The following is a 23,563-nucleotide window of genomic DNA, read 5'->3' on the forward strand; positions in this document are numbered from 1 at the left end:
TTAAAAACTTTCGATTTCAGTTGTCTATTCTGTTCTTCCTAGATGTGCAACACCTCGTCTTGCTAAGAGTGCTGAGCCAACAGTCTGTTTTTCTGTCTTGACCAACGAAACAGCCTTCATAAGCATCCCGTGTGTGATAAACATAGGTTGTGCAATAAAGTGAGAGAATGGCACTTTGCTTGAGGCATGTCAGTTTAATGTGTTCCATTAATTCCCATCAATCTGAATCTCATCAAAGCCTCTTACACACTATTTTACCGTGTATGCACTTAATGTTTCATTTGCATGCTTGGGTAGGAACTGGAGGTTGTGCGGTGAGGAATTAACACAGATCCTCGAAAGTCTTAAACTGATAAAACAATAGGTTTTTGAGTGATTTCAATTATGCAAAAAGGAGACAGTCCTGATGTTTCTGTGGAAACAGGCCAGAACTCAAGACAGTAGTTCATAGTTGCTAATGTCTATATATACCATGTTAAAACCAAATAGTCTGCCATCAAATATCTTTACAAGGCATAGATGCCATTAAAGCATAACAGTTTTCAGTTGCATTATTTGCTCTGTTTTTGTTTTTGTTGGTTTAAAGTACTGGATATTTGCAACAAGCCCAAATTGAACTCTAATCTGAAAACTCAGACTAAATGGTGAAGGATGAGACAAGGAACTGAAACCTTATTCACTGAGCTTGAGAAACAGAGCATTCTCCTTTCTCTAACAGCACCCATTTTCATTTTAATTTGAGTCATTTTTCCTCTGTCTCAGGCAGAAAAATCATCTGCCTCAGTTCTACAGCCGGGAAGGCAACGCAGACTCAGTCAGGATTTCCCTTAAAATGGAACCACCTGGGTTTTGCCTCTTGACTCTCTTTCCATTTGACATCTATTAGTTATGTTTTGGTGCATATAGTATATGGACTTCCTCGCTAAAAAATACATGTAGTAAAAACACGTCTACAAGCCCTTCAATCTATGGAAGAAAAGAAAGAAAGAAAGACAAGGAGAAAATACATTTTTAAAAAGCAAAGGAAACTAAAGTAAAAGAATGAAAGAGTAAAAGAAAAGAAAAAGAAAGTAAACGGAAAAGAGAAACAAAAATATTAAAAAGTAGAAATGTAGATAATAAAGGAAGAAAAGAAAAGGAAAATACACAGTAAAGTAAGCAAAAAAAAATTACAGCAAAGTAATAAAAAAAATTACCTTCTTCTTGTCTCTCATGGAGCCTTTGCCTCGCACCATGATCTTGCAACCGGTCTCTGCCTCCAGTTGCTTGGCTGTCAGGCCCCGGGGCCCCAGGATTCTTCCCACAAAATTGAACTGTGAAGAAACATCAAAAGGTAGAGAAAACAAGAAAGTTCTTTCAGTAAAAAAAAAAAACATCTGTATTTCACGCATCTGGTATCAGCATCCCAGTGCTGAAAATCTAATATGGATCTGAAATCATTTGGGTTCCCCTCTCGATGTGACGGACTGTTGTGTTCCTATCAATGTGCTCACACATTCATTTTATATGTGCATAGTTCTGAGACTTGTAACAATTGTTCGATTAAATTGAAAAAGACCAGCATAGACAAGTAGAGACAGCCATAATCACATCTTCAAGGTTAAAAACACAGAGCATCATCCCCTCAGCTAATGGTTCTCCCATATGGAAGCTTTGGCAGAGCATGATGATAACTGCAGCATGGTAACTTAATTTTATAATTCAATCAAAGGGACCCTGGCAGAATGTTTGGAATGTCAAATCCCCTTTTATTGAAAGGGGAACATCAAGAGACCAAATGTGATTTTGGAATGTACCAATTGCCACGGGGAAGCCTTAACTGTACTCCACCCTGTTCCTGTCATGACACAAGTCACATGGAACATATTTAACCTAACAAAGGGGTCAAGGAGTCATCTAAAACACAAATACCAACCATATTTAACAACCAATGGTACAGTGCTAGACTGCTTTTATTCCAACACAAATTCTTGTTCCAATTTTCAGGATTTAAGCATTAAAAGTCATATAAAACAACCATTTACTGGATACTATTTTCCAACATCCTTTCAATTCAAATGTGGACAAAAGTGATGTATGAATGGTTAATTTGTTTACTCTACCATCCATTTCCACCAGTTTCTACTCTCAATCAAACACTTTAGACATTACAAATGATGTTTTGTGACATCTGTATATGGAAACCAGCAGTCAAGCAAACCGAATGATCGGTTAAGCTGTGACTCGACCCATGAAGTGATTTACTGTGTTGCCACATTTAAAAGGCCGAGACATTGTGCTTTTTGGCATTTGTGGCCAGTGGTTGCGCTACTCTTTCAGCATTCAACCTTATCTGTCACAAAGGTTGAGTGATAAGCCAGGCAGCTGAATCTCTCTCAGGGTCACAATGCATTCTCTTCCTTTTAAAGCTCATGTCTTCTCAGGCCATTCACAGCTGCTGGGGGTCATTGGCCCTCGGTGATGTATATTTAGAAATGAGCTCATCAGACTACTGTGTACTGTTGATGACACTGAGCGTATGTCTGTCTGTGTCCTTGTGTTATTGGAGTTTAGTGTTTGTAGGCAATGTTAGTGCAACAGTTGACTTGATGAACTTTGTTTTTGTCAGTCTAGATGTTTCTGGCAACCTTCCTGTCATTCTGATTGGTAAGCTGTGTCACAGTGAGATCACTGCTGGACTACGTAACTGCACAGACAACTGAAGGGACTGATAGTATATCATTTCCAAACCAAATTCCCACTGATTACCAGGTGATGTTGATTAAAGCTGCAAAGTCAGTAATTTTCTGTGAATCACAAACAGAATCACAAAAATCTGATCTGATCAGAACCTTGTCTGCAAGCAGACATTTCAAAAGAAATAGAATGGGATGCTTCTTAAAGGGAGAACAGAAAAATAGACAAATAATTTGCACAAAAATACATTATAAGATTATAAGTGGACCTTGGGGAAAAAAACTGAATACAAATAAAGTGTTAAATGGTAATATATAAAAATATTAATTAACTATTTTCTATCTTTATATATTTTAAAACATACTGATACTGTCACATGTATATTCAGATCAGAAATCATTCTAATATGCCGATTTGGAGCACAAAAAACATTTCTTATTACTTTCAATGTTGATAACAGCTTTGCTTCTCAATATATTTGTGAAAACCGTGATACATTTTTTTTTTCAGGATGCTTTGATGAATTTATTTGAAATTCAAATATTTTGTAATGCCATGACTGTGACCTCTTTAAACACTTTATTGCATCTATACTAAATAAAAGTATGAATTTCTTTTTAAAAAATCCTCCTGAGCGCAAACCCTTGAATGTTAGTGTATATTACACTTTAAAGAGATAGTTCATCCTCAAGCCATCAGAGCTGTATATGACTTTGGTTTTACAGAAGAACAATTCATATTTTTTTAAAATTCATATGTATCTAAGTCAACATGACAGTGAGAAAAAAAAATTTCCCCTTTAAAAACCAAAGAAAGTCATAGAATGCTAACAAAATTAAGTAAATACAATGTTTTTTCTCCTTGTGCTTTTTAACAAGTTCAAGAACTGCATCTAAAGTGTGTGGCTCTCAATGAACAACAATAAAGCACTGGAAAAACCTCATTACAAGTCGACAGCTGAGTGAAAAGAGTGGGAAGAGGCTGACAGACTGAGGCGGTGGCCTCCAAATCACTCTGAACGGTCTTTACATAAAGACGGTGAGAGCATGAACAATGGAAAACTAATCATCATTTGTTTTCACAAAGACTATGAAAGAAGGGATAATACTCTAGATTGTTCTCTCCAAAAGGCCAGTGACCTGCATGTCTCTCACCCACACTTGGCACTCATTGTGGGACGGTGGTATCCCTGACAGCTTCCTGCAGGATTATCAGAATTCTGCTTCTATTACAGGGAAGCAAAGTCACTCTCAAAACAAGCCTGATGATTGATGGATGCAAATAAAATAAGGATTTGTTGTGCCCCCAAATGATCTATCAAAATGGGCATCACAAAGTGTAATTAGGATACATTTTTCTGTTAATTTATTGAAAAACATGTCACCAATGAATAAAATCTTCCCTAATTTTTTTTTTTTTTTTTTTGAAGTGTGGCCAGTGAAAATGTTGGCAGGGCAATTAAAGATCTGAATAGTCCAGAAAAATCCTCATTGTTTGGACTGAATAACCACAATCATTGAGCAATATTGCACATGAACAAGACCTACTGGTGTTGGCAGTGTGCTGTTCCAAATGACTTTGTTGCTTTATGAAGTTTGTGACCTCAATGAGTCACTCAACAACGGGAAATTCTGAGCAGGTTCACACTAGACACCAGATTAGAAGTCCCTGTGTGTTGTCATCTATCAGGCTAATCTATTGAAAAGCTTTTCTTCCTTCAAAACGTATTTACTTGAGGCAAAAACATCATCAGAATGAGTATATGAGAATATTTCTTTAAATACTTGTCAAACATGTTAATTTTGCATATTTGCACAAGTTGCTGTCAGCGGTTGGGATTCATCCTGATATAGAGGACAATAGACAAAGGTTAATTATAACTAAACAAGCCCCTGTCACGTGTCTCTCATTTAAACTAAATTAACCCTGACCCTGCTATCGCTCTCATCAGCTCTTAAAGACAGAAGAAATGTGAGAGTTGTCGGCAAGAAACTCTACTCCGTCTACTCATGCCCCGTTTCCACCACAGGAACTTTACCCAGGAACTAGGGACTTTGGCCTGGCACTCTGTGCGTTTCCACCACAGGAACCAGGAACTAAATAAAGTTCCGGGTAAAAAATATGCCCCTCAGAAAGTCCCTGATGGCGAGGTAGTACTTTTTCAAAGTTCCGGAACTTTCGGGGGGCGGACTTGGGCACTAAACATGCTGATTGATCAATTATTTAAAAATGTGTTTTGCTGATTTCGGAGATGGTCAGCTCCACGCGATCAGCGGAAGCTCAGTGATCATGTATGCTGTGTCATGTAATTTCGGTGGAAACCCAGCACTACTGTCTCTTTAAACACAGCCTTGACCCTAAATCCGGTCAAGATCAAATGGGCCACATAATCACCCACTGAAAACATACATCCCAACACTTTGTACAGTTCACATACAAATGTTTCAGACTGGGCTCCTCACTTAATCCACTCTCAGGCCTGTTTCTCCATAAAGTATGTTTTCTGAGAAGAGTGTGAAAGTGTGTCCATCGCCCCTCACAATGCATTCAAATAAGAAGCACAGGCTGAAAGTCAAACAGTGCCTAGACTTGTGGTATTAAGCAATATTTAATATGCTAATTATTGTCATCAATTATTGTATACACAATCAAAGTGCAAAAATTCCAAATGTTTAATCCACACGTGATAACAGACTTGATATAAATTCATTTTCATGGACAAATTTCCAATTTCCAATTAAACCTGTCATTATGTCCTGACAGTAGAATATGAGACAGATAATCTGTGAAAAAATCAAGCTCCTCTGGCTCCTCCCAGTGGTCCTATTGCCATTTGCAGTTACAGACCGCTCCCGGTAAGAAATCAACCAATCAGGGCTGCGGTCCGTAACTTTGTTTGTGTTCAAAATGTAGAATAATTTATATAATAAGCGAGTACACCATGAATCCATTTTCCAAACCTTGTTTTTGGCTTGTCCTGAATCACTAGGGTACACCTATAATAAGTGTTTATATTCGGACTATTTTAGATTGCTTCGGGGGTACCGCGGCGGAGTAACCCAGTACCTTTGTGATTCTTCATAGACATAAACATACGATGTTCTTCCGCAAGACGCAAGCAGTTCTGTTTATTAACTGCTAGAGCGTCAAAAGTTCCCTACCGCAGCTTTAAGTAATCTAAAAAAACATGTTAAGACTAATGCATGTCTCTCTCTGTTTACATGCACTATTCAAGGTGCATTGTAAGCCCTCGTTGACACATATCAGGTGATCAAATAAAATCATCACCACATTCATGGTATTACTGGAATAGTAATGTGCTGAAATTGCCATTTTTAAGATACTAATCTGCTTTAAAGCAGCTTTATTGACCTTGATGTTGTATGCGCACATGACTGAACTTGTTCTTATCAATAAATCATCTGCTTTACCCACAGAAACATGCCTGCACTGATGGATATTCTATGATGTTTCATAGAATTCCAACCCAAAACGCTGACCTGATGAATCGATGGCTACTTGCTCTGGAAATAGATCCAAACACACCTGTAAACACCTTCACGAAGTATTTCGTTTGCTCTGAACATTTTACTGTGGACGACTATGGAAAAATGCAAGTTGCCACACGGACCATGAAACGTGTGCTAAAGGATACAGCATCCCATCGATAATAAAGACAGGACAAATTGGATCACCTGTTGCTGCGGTAAGTGTACCGTTATGTTTTGAGATGACTAACATTAGCCATACTGTAACAGTGCCATGCTAATGTAATATAACCTTAGTAGTGACACTATTACGTGAATATGGGCTCCGTGTTTCCCCTTTATTGTTATTATTGTGTTGTCATGAACACACTGCTCGTGATCATTATAACAAAATCACTTACTTGGTGGACAGCTGACCATTAGGTTCACTCGGCATGGGGCGTTTCTTCCAGTTGATCTTGTCACAATGGGGAAAAAAAGTGACAACTGCCGGGTATATTAGGGCAGAGAAATCTTCCGTGGTAGTGACGCAAATATTTTGATTGTCATCAAGCCTTGACATTGATGGCAATACCCGGTCCCATTCATTACAACAAAGGCACTCGGTTCTGTCGGCATAGGTTGGCATGTTCCACATTTACAGCACCAGTCTGTGTTCGTTCTGATTCTCCCTTCTACATCTTGTCTTACAGCTTCCAAGTTTGTTACTCATCGTCTGTGTATTCCGGCTCAAAACTATATGGTTCTGGATCTTGGTTTGATACACAGTAAAATTCCTCTGAGTCTGACAATTTCTCAAAGTCAGCCATGATCACGAGTCACGTCTAGCTAGTTAGTCACGTTTGTTTTGTTTACGGAACCATCAACAAGGCGTCTCGCGTCTCGCCTAATCACTCCCCCCAAGTAGCCACTCCGCCCAAGTAACATTAGCTGTGCTCCTACGCCTAGTGAGAATATAGTTCCCAGTATTTATACGATTAAAAATGGTCTCTGTCTCATATAGCCTTGTTATTTGTACACGCTGTGACTACACAGATCACAACACATAAATAGTAAAATGTTTGCATTATTTTGTCACTTATTGGGATTACTATGCTAACAGTATCCATTTACATCCAGTCTTTGTGCTAAGCTAGGCTAGCAGTGGGTGGGTCAAATAACACTTATAGAACGCACAGAAATGAAAAAGGTATGTATGGACTTATCTAACCCTGGGGGATACTGTGAATAAGCTAAAGTCCCAAAAAGTCGGAGTGTTCCTTTAAGATACTAATATGCACTCTTTAAAGTAACCTGTCATACAAAAGGTATACTTTTTGAGAAACAGTCTCAGTAACAATCTAATTTTCACACTTTTTCCGACTGTGCAGCTAGCTACTATCTCATAAATACATATGAAAACATTTCGGAACACTTGATTGAAGTCTACACAATAATCTTAGTAACTGACCAACAAAGCAGTAAACTCATGTGAATTTACTATTTTAAAAAGCGTTGAGTTAATACTTACATCTGGGTATTCTTTGACGGGCACATAGAGTTTCTCTTGGAGTTGAGCAATGGGCCCCCGCAGCATCCGGGAGCTCGGAAGTCCTTTTATCTGTGCTGCCATTCATAGTGTCATTGTACATGTCCTTCCGTACCCGTCCAATTTCTGTCAAACAGACACATTTAGAACTCAATTATATTAAGCCACTCTGAATTAAGACTTGGCATGAGATTATAAGACAAACAGGCTTTAAGGGATAGATTATCTAAATATTAACATTTTGCCACTATTTACTCACCCTCTTGTCATTCCAAACCTGTATGGCTTACTTTCATTTATGGATCACAAAAGAAGATATTTTGAAAAATATCTCTTGTGTTTTAGTCCATAAACTGTTTGGTTGCAAACATCCTTCAAAATATGACTGCAGGTTTGAAATGGCACAAGGGTGAGTAAATGATGACAGAATTTTTATGTTTGCGTGAACTATTGGGTTTAACATCTGATATTGGAAAACTTGTATCATGACAATTTTTTTACTTTTCAAAAATTTTTCAAAAACAGATCTCCACATGGATTTTTTTTCCCCATAAAAGTTGCTTCATTTATCTTTGAGAACAAAAAGAAATAGTGCTTTCTGTTATAAATGGCTGGCTGAAGTATTGATGAATTCATACAACTATTTAATTCAAAAATAACTCCTAAAGGGCATGAAAGCCCGGCCAGCCATGGAGGAACTAGCACGCCATGATGTGCATTCACAAAGAGCGAATCAGACACCAGCCTTTTGAATGCTCGCCGGTCCAAACAGAGGAATTCCAAAGAGACCAGCTTAAAAGACTGAAGCAATAATTACTATTTAACAAAAGCTCTTTAGAGGATATTGGTAAGAAGCGGCAGTATATTAGAATGGATTTACACTGATGTACAATATGGTTCAAAATGACAACATCAAAGCATGGCCCAGGCCTGCAGATTAAAATGACCTAAATATAACCCTTAGCTGAGCTAGCCTTAGCCTGCCGGGCTCCCTTAGGATCCTCCCAGAGCACAGCAGAGAACCTCAACAAGATCTCATAAGCAATAACTCAGCAGGTCTTCTGAACTTCACTGATAACACCACTCATATTGAATCACTCAGAACACAAGTATGTAAGTGCATTTACACTCAATTACATGCAATGCATGCTCTTGGCACGAATCCATCTAACCATGTGTCCTATTCCTAAAACAGTGTTTTATTATTTACAATGCTTTAAATGAATCCCAACTGGTTACATTAGGATTGGTTTTATCTGCCCATATGCTATCATTCTGAATAAAGTTGGATCAAATGAACCATCCGAGTAAAATCAGCCATGCAAAGTCCCACGATGAAGTACAAATCCAAACATCAGCTCAAATGGCTCAAAGCTGATTAATTTACACATTCTGGCTCTTATACATGAAATTGGTATAATTGTTCACTTTACATTGAGTGCTGAAAGGAGATTAAACAGTCAGTCAGAAGTTTATACTGGGTTTTGTGTGACTCTATGGCTTAACATTCCAACAGTCCAAAACTTTGGCCTAAGCATGACCTATCCCATGAGTCACAAGGGCTGGGCGAAATATATAATATTCACAATGATTCTGCTGGGAATATTAAACAAGCAAAACCGTGAAGATCACAAGTTACATGGTTTTTATTCTTCTGTTAAGTTAAAAAAAGGATAGTTCACCCCAAAATATAAATTCTGCCAACATTTACTTACCCTTCCATTCATCTTCAGAACATTTTTTTTAATATCTTACCAAATATGGTAAACACCATGCCTGTTTGATGAACAAGAACAAACCTCATTTGTTCTCATGAGTGTGAATAGTAGCAGTAGTTATTCATTTTTATTGCAATGTCAGCATCTAAGCCTATCTTCATGGCAAAAACTGTGTAGGAATAATACAAGAGTTAATAAGGGTGAATAAATGGTGACATTTTTGTGTGAATCATTCCTTTAAGTGTCATTACATATCAACAATTTTGTCTGTGTGTTGTTCACATAATTACTATTATATTGATACAAATTATTCATTTGCATATTTGTTGCAAATTAAAATGAATAATACTGATATTAAGTCAAGCTTCCTTGCGTTCGTTTAGTAAAAATCCATTTAAAAACACTTCAATCAACGATTTTGGAACTGCTTGGAAACAGTGAAAATATGTTTGAAATGGGGAATCCTTAGTGAAAACCATTACAAAACAACTACATAAATAGTTAGAAAATTAAAAATGAACTGTAAAATGAATACTACTTTCTGTTTTAACCATATAACTTTTCCCTGAAGAACAGCTGAGGTGACATAAGCCATCATTTTCCACCCCCAGTATAGCTGTTATTAGCACAATCTTCAAGTGCACTAAAAACAAACATTACAGGCGACTGGTCAACACTCCATAACCAGACAGTGAGATAGTCCTTCCTACTGCTGCTGTAGACCGTCATTTACACGTGTGTGTGATAGAGAGAGCACAAGATGACTCTGATTACTGTTTGTGTTTGTTTACTGTCATCTGAGTCTAGCTGTCCAATACTACAGTATGATACAGTACGTCTGGTATGGCAGCAGGTGAGCAATGGCTACATCACTGAGATATAAATATCACCTCCATAATGCTAGCAGGCAGCTCTCCTGCACTTTAAACACACAACGCTACAGATAACCTATTCAGTTGCTGTTACTTACTAATAATACACTGTCATGTGTCTGGCTTTAATTACTTCGAACACCTTTGTTATTTTTCACAGTTTTATTGTCAGCCATGGGTAGTGTATAATGTCTATATAATAACTTCAAACGAGCTAATTTGGATACAGTTTTTAGACTTTTTGAAACTTGAAATGGTTTAAAAGACAGAATTGGAAATCAGAGATATGTGCTGGCAGAAAAACAAGTGTGATTTAGTGTGAGACACACTCCTTGGTCGTTTAGCTATCAAAAGTGTTGTTGCCTGTGAGAGCTGGATAAAGAAAAAGTGGCTTCACAGTACTGTATGTGCCATTACATAAGATACACACACAAATTCATATAAACGACATAAGTGGAGACTATACATAAATACAAATACAAATACAAAAACTATTATATATATTATAGGTAAAAAACATTTAATGTATTTTAAAATTTACTCATGCCCACACACACACACACACATATACATATATATATATATATATATATATATATATATATATATATATATATATATATATAGATAGATCGATAGATAGATAGATAAATAAATAAATATATATAAATCTCTCTCTCTATATATATATATCTATATCTATCTATCTATCTATCTATCTATCTATCTATCTCTCTCTCTCTCTCTCTCTCTCTCTCTCTATATATATATATATATATATATATATATATATATTTATATATATATATATATATATATATATATATATATATATATATATATATATATATATATATATATATATATATATATTTGTGTGTACCACTCCATAGTAAAGTGTACGTCATGCAGTGGAGAGTTTTAAGACTTTGGAATAGAAACAGATTATTTTAGTGAAGTTGACCATCTGTGGCAGTGTGGGAGAGATGAGAGACGCTGAGATGAACAGAGGAAATGCGATAAAGAGAGGTTGAAAAAGAAAAACATAGAAAAGGTTGCAAGAGGGATGAAAGAGTAGACTGCATACAGTGAAACCATCTGGATATTCGTCGACTGCCAGGAAACTGTCCGACAACTCCTTCGTTTTCACACAGAGCAGACACCACAGTTACTGCAATTGTCAGGCTTTTAGTGACAGTGTAAACACAAATGTGAACATGCAAGAACAACAGTTCCCTTCGCTCTGACAGTATATCTTCAAACTGGCTGTTGTTTTCAACTGCAGACCAAATACTTGTGGTGAAAGCAGATCTACTTCAACTACAACTACAGTCATTTTAACCAATAACAAATGACTTATGATATCTCTTACTTTTTAATCATTAAGCAGCTCTTCCCTTATACAGTACTTAAAAAAAAAACTTGATCAGTACATTTTAAAAATGTTTATTTTTTTAAAACAAAAAATATAAGAAACGCTGTATCTTTACTGTCACTTTTGATCAATTTAATGCATCTTTGAGGAGTACAATTATTCATTCCTGACACAAAGGGTTTGAACCGAAGTTTGTGTCTTAAAATAATCAAAAACATGCAGTATAAAATTAGTCTGCATGATTAATGAGCTATATTACAATTATACTGAAGCAATCCAACAGCTATGATGAACAGACTCAAATTGAAGTAATTTTTAACTGAAAATCATGCCTTTTGCCATAATTCTTAAAATAAACAGAATGGTAACTACAATATCAATGATGTTTGGTCATGTGATGTGGCGCAAGAACCGATATGCTTGATAAAAGCAACAGCGGAGGGCAGAAACTTCAGAGAATATAGCCTAACATTTGATCTGTTCATACAAATGACCAATATGGCTTCAAAATCTAAAATATAGACTTTTGAGTACAAGGACAGCAGGATTTGGAACAACTTGAGGGTAAGGAAAGGATTTTCATATGAGCTACCTATGTAAGGTTATACTGATTCTCCTTGCAATCAGAAAATATAAATGTGCTGCTTGTGCTTATCACTCTGATTGTGAAATCATCATCATCATGTGTTTGTGATGGTCAGCAGCACTGTTGTGATTAGATGATCACTGATTGCGTTTAGGCTGAGAGATATTATCTGTTGGTGGCAAGAAGACTATAGCAGGCAAACTGGCAGTTAAGGGTGAGATAAGTATTGAGTATTTACAGATGCAAGCAAAGCAGTCTGGGAAGAGCAGGAGACTGATGAGATCACAGACACGCTCAATAATCAACATTTATCTTATCAAAGAAAATGGCCGAAGGGTGACAAAGAAAAACAGACACACAGAGACAACTGTTAAAAAAAAACACCTCCACAAACACACAAGACACTGTCACTTCATAGCTCCAGGCACATCTGTCTTCCACTGCCAAACAAAGCAGCTTCATTCAGAAAGGCCCCTGCGAAAAACTGAATTCAGGGAATCGGCTCTGGTCAGATCTAAACATCATTAAAACAATATTTTATTGTTTGAGATTGAAAGCCAGATGTGTTGAATCCCTGCAGGGAACAGAATCAGTTGAGGCCAATTATGAATGTTACTCCATAGAAAAACATTTGCTTTTGCAATCTTTAATTCAAAATGAAAAAGCTTGTGCTGACCTCCAAAATGACTTCCCTTTTCGCTGGACATCACTAAGCAATCCCAATTTTAAACAGACTGAACCGACTTTTCAGGATCCAATGAATTCCCTCACATTTTTAGATATATTTTTATCATGTAGCACAGATTTAAATGTGTTCATTTTGTAGTGACAAAATTTTAATTGAGAATATATAATAAAATATAAACTACCATTCAAAGGTTTGAGGTCCTTAGCATTTTTTAAATTGCTTATGCTCACCAAAGCTGCATCCAACTAATCATAAATCAAGTAAAAACAGTAATATTATAAAATATTGCAATTTAGCAGCTCAATTAACTGCTTTAAGATACTTACTACGGTGCAAACATTGCTTATATTTTTGTGGAAATCATAATGCATTTTTTCAGGATTTGATAAAAAATTCAAATGAGCAGCCCCCTGATGGAGTATGACTCCCCAGTGGAGCTTTCCATAGGGTTCATAGCCGGTTTCATTCACCTGTGTTCATTTAGTGCATATTAATTTTGTGACATTTGTCCAGACTGCTCTTTGCAGGAATTGGAGGGAAGCTGTCTAGTCAGCGTGCCCTCGCCCCATACCCTGATCCCTTGGGCCTTTCTTGCTCTGTCCGTGTCACGAGATCTGACTAAGGAAGTAATAATAGCTTAATGCAGTCAAAGACAAAGACCATTGATGTCACATGTATTCAGAGATGAAAAGGTCATATAACTACACTCGTTTAGACTCACTTATCCTGAAAGACATTTCAGGACAGCACGTATATGAACAATTATGTTAAATAATAGATACATGGACACAATTATACCCATTTTCTGGAGTACACACTCATACCTGATACTCTCACATACAAACAAACAATTGATCTCCATCCGTGGAGCATTCAGCAGCTCTAACAGTCATGACATGGTCACAGATTCATGAGGAATCATGTGATCTTTGCTCCAGTCCACTGTGTGTGTGCCCTTGTCACGGTCATATGATGCATATAGGTCAGAGTGGTGTCCCTTCATTTGCTCAGCCGGTCTATCTTTGGAAGGGGTGACCAGAGGACCATGCTTTACACTTTAACCAAGAAGACCATAATGTGAGGACAATCAGAGGTCAAGACACCAGTGAGAATTCAAACTTTCCTAACACATTTATCTGGAACAATTTCATCCCTTTAGGAAATACATGATGCTATTTGGACATTTTGAAATCTACCAAATTACTGATTTAAGACTTGGAAGACTTAAACACAATAAGAATATCCATAAATGCAAACTTTAACCGAAGTGTTATGCAAAAATACAATAAAAACTAATTTTGTTCTTTAATTTATTGGTATCCTGTAGTTATATTATACAGTATGTCTATTTAATTTCAATGATTATTTAACATGTATTGATAGGAAATACAACCTAACAAATATTTTTCTTTAATTTACGGGAACATTTTAGTTTATTTTATACATTTTGCCTATTTAATTTCGATCATGGGTATTAAACCGCATTTAGAGACATTGGAGAAAAAAGAAAGAAACCTTATGAAATTAATAGGATGGAAAACATAGTATTTGACCTTCTAAGGTTGATGATTTTCTAAAGGTTAAGCACTTTCCTTCGAAGACCATTTATTGAAAAACTGGAAAACTTTGTACCGTATTTATTGAAAGTGCCTCCAACAATAACAGTTGTGCAATGTTGTTAACACAAGCCCAGTATTGTTTATCCCACGCAATAATAAAAGGCAAGAGAATGGTTTTAGTAAGAGAACAAAAGAGAGAACAAAAAGAGCAACAATTTCACTAGTACGTCCCGGTCCCCCGGGGCTCTGTAGTCACGTTTTATATCTAAATTAGATAAGGAAAAGCCAGTGTTTTAAAAGAGAGGTTCAACAATGCTTCTGGATCCTCTCCCGGATATTTTTCTTCCATGATGGCTTAATTACTCAAATAATTCAATAAGCTGCATACCAACAGAATATCTGTTCCTCAGAGCGAACACAAAATAAGTGTGAAGAAAAAGAGCAGAACTGAAAACATGCTGGAGGTTTACAAATCCAGAACCAATAGCACACCACAATGCAGAATATCAAATATGAGTTTTTAAATATTATGTGCAATAGATTGGAATATTTTTGAACACTACAAACTAAAAGCAAGTGCTATAAACAGTCAACTTTAAAAATGCAAAGAAAACAACTAGGAACTGTAGCACTGGCTTGTAAAAAAAAAAAAACACATTCCAAATTGAACACATTTGAAACTGCTGACGCAAACAACGAGTTCTCTGCTATCCTACTAGTGCTCAAGCAAAATACCAAGCTTATTATATAGTAACCTCTTTACAATAACCTGACAGAACTGGGATCCTCATACAAGGAAAATATATGAGATAATAAAGCTATACAAAAGGCAGTGGATAATTCGGAACGCCTCTCTAATAGTGAGAGGACATCTAGATTAAAAAAAAAAAAATTCTACCCTTTTTTTTTTGGCCAGTCAACATTTTAAGAGCTCCAGTAAAGAGAACTCACTCAAATATGCTTGAATAAAGAGAACAAGCGAGACTAAATTAGCCTGGAACAGAGGAACTGAAAAACCCAAGCTTAGTGAGGTTATTTATGAAACATACTTCAATACGCCACAAGCTATTGGTGACTTATAGTATGATGAATCTAGAGAGATTCAGTGTATCAAAGAACCAGACAGACTGAATTTACTCTAATATGGATTGCAAAATACTGTGGATATAAATCTAACAGATCACCCTTCTCTTCATAAAAGTACTGCAGTGATAACCTTTATATTATTACACTGGATTATCAGCAATAAACAGAGTGAAATAAGACAGGGCCATGGGCTGTATGATTAGAATGTGATGGAGAAAGTGAGAAGTGATTCTGTTATCAGGTCCTCAGCTTCCCCTACATTCTCAGAGGAAAACTGCTGGTTGCATGCAATCTGCAGCATTCAAATAAGTTAAAAGTGCATCGACCCTGAGCAAACTTGCTTTATAATACCAACACAGACGACTTGCCACTGTAGTAGATGCTAAAAATGGCCCTACCACTAAATTGACAAAATCAACAAGTAGGCTAGTCTCGATTACAGCAAGTTGCCCAAATCTGAGTATCATCCAAATGCACCATGGCCTGTAATGATGCTTTGTGATTGGATGCATCTGTGCAGATTTAATGAGTTTGCTTGAAAATAAAAGATGTTTCTAGATCACATAATTGAATCATTTGAGCAAACTAAAAACATTGTCATCTACTGCCATCATTATACCATGTAAAATCTTTATTATGCCTGTTAAACATCAAAACTTGAAAATGAAAGCGACGTGTAGCCAAGTAGGGTGTCCCATACTTGGAATTCGTGCTCTGCATTTAAGCCATCCAAGTGCACACACACAGACACACAGACACACAGCAGTGAGTAGTGAACACACACACCATGAACACACTCCTGGAGCAAACATGATCGTTATACCACATAAAAGGTTACGTTTGTTAAACTTCTGAGATGATAAGCAAATTCTGTTCTTTTGTTCATGAACGAATCAATGTTTTGTTTTTACATATTATTTTAATTTACTTCCATATACTGACTCATATCTTTCATTCCTTTTGATTGCTTTCCTGGCTTCATATTTATAAATAACTAGATTAGCAAGCACACAGATTTTAATAAAGGATCATAAACCTTAAGCCTTGTTACAGGCCTAAAAGACTCAATGTTTACAACAAACCAGCGAGTGAATGATTCAAAGACTCACTTAGGGCTGCACAATTAATCGAAATTAAATCACAAAGGCGATAAATCACGATAAGGCAGAAGCTGCGATTTTCATGTATATCTTTCAGTGAAGCACAGTTCTGTGATCAGTAGTAAATCTCCATTCAAAGGCCAGAGTTCACTCGTCCCGCAGAAGAACAAGAAATCCCTATAGAGTTTGCTGAATAAACAGAAGATTTAATTGCTTTAACTGATACAACGTGACTAATAAACACAAGACTACAACAATATATGGTTTATCTAAGTTCGTCTTATTACAATTTTTATTGTAATAAAGTATATAATAATGCAGTGCTAATCGACATATCCTTTATCACTGCTTAAAATACTATGAAATATGTTGTGTGCCTTATACTGTGTAAGAAACCACATCACCTCACAGAAGGATTTATTTCAAACACTAGACTGACGTTATGAAACGAGTCTGCCGTAAAAACATGTTATTAAATGTGGTATTTTCACGTGCTTTCAGATGGAGCAACAATTACTACACAGAGACATTGTTAACTGAGAGGCTACGCAAACTGCTTTCATAATCGCAGACCGATTTCTTAGATTTCATTATTGCATGATTATATCGTCTGCATTATGAAGGCAATTTTGTGCAGCTTGTCAGTGAACTACGGCTCTGTGTAGTAAATGTTGCTCCATCTGAAAATGCCTGCTGGAGATTCACTACTGATTACAGAACCGGCTTTACTGACAAGATGCATATGACAATCGCATTCGAACATGACAATCACATTCGATTAATCATGCAGCCCCTAGACTCACTCATACTCACTCCCACTTGTCGCCACCAACTGGCGTAACAATGTAGTATGCAAGAAAAGTTACTGGGTTGCAAAAAATAAATTAAAAAATATTAAAAAATAATTTAAAACAAATATATTATTTACAAAAAACTTAAGAGCTTCTTTACCACACGTTTACCAAATAACAACACAGACATATTTAGGAAAAATCTGTAGGCACCCGCAGTTCGTACGAACATAAAACTAATTCATGTTTTGAAAAAAAAAATATTACTCTCACCTTCATCTAACAATCGTTCGAGATGGTTGAAAATACCACAGAAGTTTGGCAGGCTGCTCATCAGTTTCTTGTCGTTCATGAGCTGCATCAGATAATCAGGAGTCGGCTTAGGCTTCTCCTTCGTTTCCATTTCTCCAACCATTTTTAAAATATTACACCAAAAACCTAAAGAATGCGTAAAACTTCGGAAAAACGCGACAGCCCCCTGTAAAAAAAAAAAAAAAAAAAAAAAACCACACGGAGGGGTTTAATAAGTTTTCCCGTTTTATTCCAAACTACTGCTCCGATGTCGCTACTTTTCAAACACAATGATGGAACTCTGTATCACCCTTAAAAAAAGACAACTGATGACGCAATTAACGCACCGATTCTGCGCGAAAGTTCTTATTTGTTTGTAGAGTGTTTGCTGTCAAATATCTCCAAAAACTCCCGCATGCCCGCTGAGATTTCTGCGTCTCTCCTCTTCTACAGACAATAGTTTTATCGCCCCCAAACCTATCTTTATCCACGCTGTAAAAAAACAGCTTGTTCCCCAGAACTTCCCACAGACCGTCGGTGTCGTTCAGAGCACTTGAATAACGGTTTGGAAACGGGGCAATGTTCACTTGTAGGCGCTCGCGGGGTGGAAACTCCTTAGTTGCGCCTGATGTTTCTGCGTCCAGAGCTGCTCTCTCCCAAAGCTGTCTGTCACATGATCATGATCAACCCTACACTGCTCAACATTGCCATCGTGCGAGGTCGCCAATGGGAGGAGGAATCTGCATAATTAGCTTTTCTTGCTCTCTAGATGCAGACCCTCTCCCACACAAACGTGTGCACATATAATTGTGAGGAGAAGCTCATTGACGTAGCTGTTCTTGTATTAAAGTCAATATTATTTGTACAGACTCTAAATAAACGAGCATATGCCAACATTTGATTCAAATCTTTATAGTTACTGAAATATAGCCAACTTCTTTGACAACTAGTAGCCACTTTTTTACCCATACTGTATTTACATTTTGAGACTTTCAGTCATTTTAAAACAAATATACACACTCAATAACCCTGAAGCAATCATCTGAGGGGAAAAAGAAAGTGGGTGTTTTTCTGCATTCCAATGCTTTACTAAATATTTAAACATGGACTGTGTCACAGATGAGAATATCTTGGTCTTATAATCAAGTTTGACTAGGCCGGTGTCTTTGTTTCATACGCATTGCTACATGTCCAAAACCAACTTTTAACCAAGTTTAATTTCTAAAAGTGGTGCGAATGCACAGGCAGGAATGTTTGAAACATCTTGGCTAAGTCTTGAGAAACAAGACAGAGGGGAATGAAAGGGCTTGGGGGAACAGGAAAGTTTTTCATCAATTCTTGCGACCCTCCTCCTTCCTCTATGAAGTGGGGCAGCATTCTTATGCAGATGGACACCGACTCTAGCTATTACTCTCACAACAGCTAAAGGCCAGAGTGAGAGGCCCTCTTGCAGGAGCAGTTTGATGATGAAATGCTGACCTAGGATCGGATTTGTGCCATGTAACACTTTAAGCAACTATGGTATGTGCAAGGGGAAAACAGATCCAAAAACAGCAGAAAGAAAAAAAGTTGTCTGCATTCATACTGTGTTCTGCCTCCTTACCTTAGTGTTCATACTGCCTTTGCAATTGTACTCTGTGAGTGAGCATGAGGGACAGCATGGCATGCTAAAATTTGCGCACACGGCAAAACATGTTTTCTTATAAAATATTCAGTAAAAATCCACAACATTCAGTAAAGATTAATTTATTTGAGATAAAATATATATATAGAATATAATAATAAATATTATATAAAATATTTAATATATTAATATATATATATATATATATAATATATATATATATATATATATTATAATTGTACAATTATATCACAGTATTTTCTGTCTTGTTTTAAGCATAAATCTAACACAATTTAGTGACTATGCTTAAAGTAGGAATATATATAAATTTAATTTATAATAATAAGAATTAAGATTATTTTAAAAACAAGACAGAAAATTCCATTGTATAAAGTGTGTTTTTTTCACAGAGAAAGGATGTTGCTTCATGTAAAAAAATAAAAAAACAAAAAAAAAAAATTTAATGGACGTTAAGATCTTTTACAGATAACATGGGTTGGGACTAAAACATTTACTTATATATTTACAAAACTCCAGGAACAAGTAATTCTGACAGAGACATCTATATAGCCATAACTGATATCTCAGTGGTCAGAATATTCCTCCAGGATGCTGTGCGGCCCTTTCTCCCCTTATTTTTCACTGTGGGGAATCAGATGGGTGCTCATTTGTCGGGCTGTGGAGATGAAAGTGACGATGGTATTAGCCTGGGCATCAAGGATTGGAATGCAGGCTATTTAGCATGGGAGTCAGACAACCCCCAGGGCCTCCCATCACCACAGCACAACCGCTAAATAAATAGAGAAGTAATTAACAGACTAGTGAGAGAACAGACCGTTTCATTAGTGCACTTTCTTCTGATAGCGAGAGAGAAAATAGTTCACTAGACAAAGCCAGTGAGATGTATTGACAAAACAATATGTAAAAATCTCAGAGGAAAAAACACACAATAGTCATTTGATTGACACCTCATTAAGATGGATTATAGGCTTGGAGCAAAAAAAAATAAAATTTATTTAATTTTTTCCCACCCATTTATTTTATTTAATTATTTATTAATTTTGTGTTATACAGATGTATTATGCTGATGTGCACATTACAGCTTTTCCTCCCCATATCCTTTTTGAACAGAGAGCCTAATTTCCCCTAAGCAAAATGTAAACTGAAATTCAACTGAAATGTGAGATTTCTTCTCTGAATGGATGCCGTCACAACTAGAGTCAAAACAGCTGATACGACATCACAATATTACACAACTCAACTCCAGTCCATCAATTAACATCTTTTGAAGTGAAAACAATATGCATGTAGAAAGGTATCCATCGTTGAGGTGTTGCACTTTAATACATAACTTTTAAATGGTGTTTGATCAGCTGTTTCTCTCCTGATTCAGACAAAGATGGCTTTTCACTAGAGAAAACAACATAATGAATAAAGGATATGTATTTTAGCTAAATGTTTCTCCAAATTAGTTTTATTGAAGAAACAGACTCATATAAATCTTTAGATGGCCTAAGAAAATTTTTTTGAAAATTTTAATTTTTGGTTGAACCATCCCTTTAAGAACACTGTAAGCTGACAAGAAAACCATTTGAAAAAATTATTTTAGTCTTCAGACAAATGGCATTGTTGTTAGAGACAGGGATCCTCTGCACCTGTTTTGCTTTCATGTGTAGACAGGCTGGCAGCTACTTGCCTCCAGTTTGTGTGATAAACAATGTATGTTCATCGTTTGTTTGTTTATTTGTTTGTTTGTTTGTTTGTTGTTAAGAACTGTATATATTTGCATGTTTGCATGCTGGGAGAAATGTATGCTATATCTAATTAATATAATTGTACATAAGCATTCAGTGTGTGTACCCTCTTTAAGAATGCTGTACAGTATATCTTCAAATGTACATTGTGTATGACATGGAGAATGATGCACGTTTTGCCATTGGGTCTTTGTGAAGTAAGTAACAAAGTTTGGTTAGTAGTCTGTGAATACTCTGCAATCCACTGAGTGTATATATCAGTGGAAAACAGAGAATGAACATGCTTTGTTTATGATATTTCTTATGATGAGTGTCTGGAGACTACTAAGTGTCTCTCCCACATCATGGCATGCATACATACCAAAGCCAAGAAGGAGTTAAACAGGCAACTGTATATGCTTTCGCCTTGTGCATGCATGCAGTTCTGTCAACAAGCCAAACAAGCTTTACATTCAGCATGACGCCTTGGGTCAGTTAAAGGTCATTGTTCAGTTCATGCTTAGGCTTATGCATTCTAACATTCCATTATAGACTATTGACACAAATGTCCATGTAAACAAAAAGAATATGGTACAAGGTCACATGGCTCAAGCTGTAAAGATATTTATCAATCACTGTGAATTAATTGTGTTGTATTTATTATGTTTTAGATATTTTAGATAACTTACTGATATATAATTTTGGAATGGTAGTGTATTAAAATCATTTATGTAATTATTTTAAAATGTGCAGTTAAAGAAAACTGTAAGTTCCTAAGGTAACTGTGTTTAAGTCACATTGGCAAGAAAGTGATTGGCAAAAATGAATGTGTAAATTTACACAGTATGTGACAAGAATTCTGTGAGCTGCTGCCCACATAAATAACACTGAATTTTTATCTTTTTATCCTTATTTAGACCAGGCGTCTCATTTCAGAAGTACAGCGACTGTGTCAGACTCTCTGAAATGTGTATTCGAGTCAAATGTTTCATGTTTTCTCTTAAAGACTTTTCATATTATCAAAACTGTTTCTGCATCACTGCAATTCATATGCGGCAAGACGTTTCAACAGATATTCTTAAAGGTCCTGTTTTTTTAGCTTTTTTGAAGCTTTGATTGTGTTGTGCAATATAACGTGTTCATGTTTCACGTGTAAAAACAGTATTTTTCACACAATTTACTTATCTGAATACCGCTGTTTTCACTGTCATAAAAACGAGCTGATGTCTTCCTTGTTCTATAAAGTCCCTCCTTCAGAAATACGTAACGAGTTCTGATTGTGCCAGCGGTTCCTGTGTTGTGATTCGACACCAGCTTAGCGCACGCGGCCCTCCTGGAAACGCGATTGGGCTAGTTTTGAGAAGCAAGTGAGCAGGATTTGTTTTGAAAACCTGGCAATTCTGATCTGAACGCATGTGCTGGAGATGTACTTATAATCAATCAATCAAGCACCTTTATTTATATAGTGATTTAAACAAAATACATTGCGTCAAAGCACTGAACAACATTCACTTGAAAACAGTGTCTCAATAATGCAAAATGATAGTTAAAGCAGTTCATCATTGAATTCAGTAATGTCACCTCTGTTCATTTTAAATAGTGTCTGTTTTATTTGCAATCAAGTCAATGATATCGCTGTAGATGAAGTGACCCCAACTAAGCAAGCCAGAGGCGACAGCGGCAAGGAACCGAAACTCCATCGGTGACAAAATGGAGAAAAAAACCTTGGAGAAACCAGGCCAGTTGGTGGCCAGTTCTCTCTGACCAGACGAAACCAGTAGTTCAAATTCCAGGCTGCAGCAAAGTCAGATTGTGCAGAAGAAAGAGTAGAGGGGCACAGATATTGCAATCAAAACAAAAGATGGAGCGCTTCACGGATTTGCGTGTCATCCTTTTTCGCAGGGGCCATGCTAATCTTCTCTGTATCAATCCAAATTTAGTATAATCACAGGAGCGTTTTTTACTGACGAGATGCGCATGAAAATCGCATTAAATTTTTTTGCACAGCCCTAACATCTATTTAACAAAGCTAAACAGCGTTGCCCTTTGTGTAATAAGTTACAGAAACTGTTAAACGCACCAACTTAAAAATAAAAACACTTACCGGTGTGGTCCATAAACAATGCCTTGTCCAGACAAAGAGGGAACTGTTCCATCTTTCAATAATAATCTTTGTGCGAATCCAGCATTAAACTGATTGAAATTGATGAAGTGTCCTCAGCAAAATGTGCTGCTCTTAGTTTTACATGTGGATATAGTTTTCGGAACAGAGTTAAACATAAATTGTTTTTTTAAACATAAAAACAAACGTAGTATGCGAATTCTGTTAAATATAAATATCTCGCTTAGCATCGAACTTTGAGCTTTAGAGACGTTACAAATATATTTATACTCTAACAATAACATTACACACTAACTAAAGTTTAAAACATGGATCATGAAGAATGT

The 23,563-nt window shown here is 36.4% G+C and overlaps 1 non-coding gene and 1 pseudogene across 1 annotated transcript; both read right to left on the reverse strand.

Annotated features, from left to right (window-relative positions):
* Nucleotides 1-18,369, reverse strand: part of LOC113055933 (protein quaking-B-like) — a 32,737-nt pseudogene extending 14,368 nt beyond the window's left edge.
* Nucleotides 18,370-22,970: 4,601 nt separating this feature from the next.
* Nucleotides 22,971-23,074, reverse strand: LOC113056566 (U6 spliceosomal RNA). Its single transcript, XR_003277713.1, has one exon. It is a non-coding gene; the product is annotated as a U6 spliceosomal RNA (small nuclear RNA).
* Nucleotides 23,075-23,563: the final 489 nt, after the last annotated feature.

The sequence above is a fragment of the Carassius auratus genome, chromosome 37, assembly GCF_003368295.1.
Source record: "Carassius auratus strain Wakin chromosome 37, ASM336829v1, whole genome shotgun sequence".
NCBI classification, from domain to species: domain Eukaryota; kingdom Metazoa; phylum Chordata; class Actinopteri; order Cypriniformes; family Cyprinidae; genus Carassius; species Carassius auratus.